Genomic DNA, 4,635 nt, shown 5'->3' with positions numbered 1-4,635 from the left:
GCTGATAGTAACACACGGGATCCCTTCACCACGGGCAGGCTCCCTCCTAAAGGCCCACTTCCCCTCCCCAGGAACCTGACGCACTTGTCCCCTCTGCTCCCATGTTCCCACTATTAGTGGGGGAGAGTCCCCACTCAGCAAAGCCAATTTCTAAGTGCAAGTCGGTCACCCCAAGCCTGCCGAGACTCCTTGAGTCTCCCCTGAGCCTCGGGCAAGGAGAGGCACCCCTCACTCATCAGCTTTCTCCCAAGAAACGCCCTCTCCTTGCTCACTGTAACTTCATCCCTGTTACAGCCTTGACGTTGGTGTCTGGCTCAGGGTCACCAAACTGGTGCTGGTCACCTTCTCGGCAAGGGTCATTAGCCTCGATCAGAACTAGACACCCAAACAAACAATTCTCCTCGCAGAAAAAGAAGGCAAGAACTGTCTCTCCTAGAAAAACACGCTAGCTCATTAATATGCTTGGGGCATTACTTCTGTGAATGCTGATCCCTGCTCTTCATTAGGAGGCATCCTCGGAGCTGGGCGTCACGCTGAGTGCACCTATCGAAGTGTCGTGCCTTAGCACCGGGGGTTCACACCCACGGGGATTAGTGCTTATTTTTCAGAGAAGTAAGATGACTGGCCCAGGCTCACTCGGCTGCTAGAAGGGAACAGGATTCAAACCCCCATCTTCCCAATTCTCAAGTCAGTGCTTATCCTCACTGCGTCGCTATAGAATTACGCAGAAAATTTAAAAAAAAAAAACCGATCTGCGAAAAGATCAAGAAAGATGATAGGACTTTCAAATGTGTGGGATGCCGTTGTCCCACTCGCGGCCGGGGCTCTGGGCTTCGATGGGCATTTCAAGTGTCTGTGTGCCCCGTCTGGCCAGGCCACGGGCAAGGCCCCGGGGTCCTCACCAGGTGCTGTTTTGACCTACATTTTCACCCTCCCCTCCCCGTTTCTTTTTTAAGTTGTATATAAATTTCAGTTTTTAGAAAAAGGAGGGTTATTTTTTTTAGCTCTATCAGAAGAGATTAAACAGAGGCAGAATGGAAAATAAAGTATATTTTTAAATAAACCAACCGTTTGGTTCACATTGTCCCCCGGAACCTCTGTCCATTTAAAGCAGCTTCATTATTCTTAATGCGTCCACTTCCTCAGCCCGCTCCCTTGGTTTTCCCATGTTGATCGGCTGAGAAATCCCAGTGGTGAGATTTATTAAATGTGGCCAGTGGCCGGGCGAGGCCTTAGGAGCCAGGCTCTTGCCCAGGAGGGCTCCAGGGACGCAGGGTGAGAGCCCATAAAATCATGACCCCGCGGGGCGGGTGGTGGAGCCCCGCTGCTTCCCACCGTGTTGACATGGAAAGCGTGTGAACTGGATCCCAAAGCGCTCGGAATATTTTAAACCCGAGCTGCCATCACATGAGAGCTGGTTGCCCCAAAGACAGGAATGTCAAAACAACAAAAACAAAAACAGGGAGACAGAACCGAGAGCAGGTGTGTTGTTCTGTGTTCCTAACAACCCAAACTGAGAGAACTCTGCTTCTCCCCGGAAAAATCTCCTCCTCCTCTTCCTCTTCCTCCTCTCTCCACTTCCCGGCCCTTTGACATTTCGTTTCGTGGCAGAACATCCAGAGAAAAGCAAGGTTTTCCGAGACTGGCAGGTGGATGGCCTGGTGGGGAGCGGGGTGCGAGACACCAGCTCGCCCTCGGGGACCCATTCAGAGGGGCTTATCGTCTCCCTTAGCCTCTCCATTTTAACTAAAAGACTATTCTTCAGTTAAAAAACAAAACAAAAAAAACCCATGAGGGTAGGGACTTGGTCTGGCCTCCTAGGAGGCTGCTCTTGTATCCCCAGCACCCATAACAGAGCCTGGCACACAGTAGGTGCTCAATAAACACTCAGTGAATGCACGCTTGGCAGGATCCTCTACTCCATTCCTTTCCCCCACGCTGGGACCTGTTCACACTTAAGGGGTGCGGCACGCAGAATAGTGGCCTCCCAAAGAGGCCCACGTCCTAATCCCGAGAACCTGAGAAAATCTTACCCCTATGTGTCAAGGAGAAATTAAGGTGGCAGATGGAATGAAAGTCGCTCCACAGCTGACCCTGAGAGGAGGAGATTATTCTGGGTGATGCAGATGGCCTCACGGGGTCCTTAAGCGTGGAAGAGGGAGGCAGGGAGGTCAGAGCCAGAGGAGACAGGAGGCAGAGGTTGCGGTGGCCATAGAGGAGGGGCCCCGAGCAGAGAGCAGCAGGTGTCCTCTAGAAGCTGGAAAAGGCGAGGAGACAGTGTCCCCTCGAGCCCCCAGAAAGAACATGACCCTGCCAATGTCTTGATGTGGCCCAGTGAGATCCGTTTCAGGCTTCTGACTTCCAGAATTGTAAGATATTGAATGTGTGTTGTTTTCAGCCATGAAGTTTCTGGTGACTTGTTACAGAAGTCCCAGGAAACTCAATAGGAATTGGGGGCAAGGGGTTCCAAGGCTCCTTAGTCCTGCGTCTTTCTGTGCTGATTTCCTGCTCCCTGGAGGATGGCAGCCCCAGCCCCTGGCCTCTGGAGCCGACCGGCTTGGGGGAGCCTGGATTAGGCCAAGTGGAGTCAATCTCTTCATAGCCCATCTTCTTGCATATGTGAGGGATGCCCAGAAGGAAGGGGTGCAATGCAGGCTTTCCCAAACTTGGGGGGGGGTGGTGGCACGCAGGGGTCACTTTGTTTTCCTCCAGGAGTGGGATTGGACCCAGCACTGAGATGGCCCAGTTGCTGCCAGCGTCAAGGCTTAAGGAGGTTGGCTTTTGTTCTGTTCCGGTTTCAGAGTCACAGACTCGCGCCCAGACTGCAAGACGACGCATCTGGGAAGATCTGTTTATTTTAAGAAATACCAAATATTTAAACCATCACTAAATGGCTTAAAATAATAAAGGCTCTGTTAATGAACTCATGTAGAACTTTCTTCCCCAGAATCTGCATAAGAGTATGTGTCTATCCCAGGCCATCTGGGGGCATCTCAGAGGAAGACAAGGAAGAAAACTGGCCTGCGGTTAAAATTTGTGCTTTAAATTTGGGGGAGTTCCCCAGAAAGACTCTGAACAAGGGAATGCAGGTGGTTCAGTGTAACCTACTCGGGATCATTTGGGTTATAAATGACAAAAAACCCCATCCAGCTTGAGGCATAGCTGGATCCAGGGGCTCAATGTCTCCAGAGTTCCATCTTTCTCCATCTCGTGGCTCTACTGTTCTTTGGGCTGGGCCCACCCTCAGGCAGACTCTCTCTTGGTGGCCAGATGACAGGTATACCTTCTAGTCTCCGCCCTTTGCAGCCCCAGTGGACAGAGAGCACTTGTCCCCGGGTCTCTCCAACCAAGAGTTCCAAGGTTAGCTCTGATTGTCCTGATGTGGGTCTGTGACCATCCCTAGGTGAGTCACTATGGCCCAGGGCATGCTGAGCTGTGACTGACCAGAAGCAGTCTGCTTCTGAACCATGTGGGTTAAGAGAGCATGCCGAAAACTAGAGTTCCAAAACAAAAGTCAGGAATGGAAGCTGGGCAGAGGACCTTCACGCTGTGGGCGGGGCCCGCCCCATAGAGAATAGCTCCTCTTCAAGGGGTTCCTCAGTGAAACTCAGTGAAAAATCCACAGTGGCCAAGACTTCTCACCCCTGACAGGTTTGATGCTGTGCCAAAAGCATCATCTGCTTTAATTCTTGCAACAACGCTGGGAAGTCAGGGCTCATGGCCCTCTTCCCAGTTCACAGCGGAGGAAACTGAGGTTCAGAAACCTCAGTTCTGACCCAGGGCCCCAAGTTCTTAGCCACCACCATTGCCAGCACCTTGTCTGAGCTGCGTCTGTCCAGGATGGTGCATAGAAACCCAGGCTGGGCTGACAGCAGTGTCAGGGTTGGGTGTGCCCATGGCCAGAGCTGCTTCCACTGGGGAGGAGGACCTAATCTGAGCAGGTTCTCTTGGTTCATAAATGGAGGGACTTGTCTGCTCCTCCCGCAGAGACCACGAGGGGCCAGCAGCGACCCACACAGGCACTCAGAGGTCAGCAGGCAGGGGACAGGCAGCTGCAAGAACTTGGCACTGCGATGTTGGGCTCACATGACAATGGAAAAGCATCAGACAGTCCCAGTTGGAGGGAAAAAAAGACAGATACCTAAAATAAAGGCTTCTCCGGGGCTGTTCAGGGAAGCAGACAGGCCAGAGTGGTATTTCAGAGCCCAACTTTGGCTTCAGATTGAAATTCCATGCCCAGCTTTTTTCCTCATCAGCTGGATGACCTTAGGCAAGTGACTTCATCTCTCTGAGTCTCAGGCTCCTCATCCAAACAGGGGCATATGACAGAATATCCAGCCTGTAAGGTGGTGGCAAAGATTAAACAACATCCAAAATCTTAGCACTGTTTCTGACATGCAGGAAGGACTTGATATCTGCTGGGATGAGGGTACTGATGATGGTGATGATGGTGCTGGTGATGATGGTGATGATGGTGATGATGATGATGGTGATGGTGGTGATGGTGATGGTGATGATGGCGATGATGGTGGTGATGATGATGGTGGAGATGGTGGTGGTGATGATGATGGAGATGATGGTGGTGGTAATGATGATGGTGATGATGGTGGTGGTGATGATGATGATGGTGATGGT

Source organism: Neomonachus schauinslandi, chromosome 11, assembly GCF_002201575.2.
Source record: "Neomonachus schauinslandi chromosome 11, ASM220157v2, whole genome shotgun sequence".
Classification (NCBI taxonomy): domain Eukaryota; kingdom Metazoa; phylum Chordata; class Mammalia; order Carnivora; family Phocidae; genus Neomonachus; species Neomonachus schauinslandi.
The sequence above is the reverse complement of the archived record's forward strand: the minus strand, read 5'-3'. Positions refer to the sequence as shown.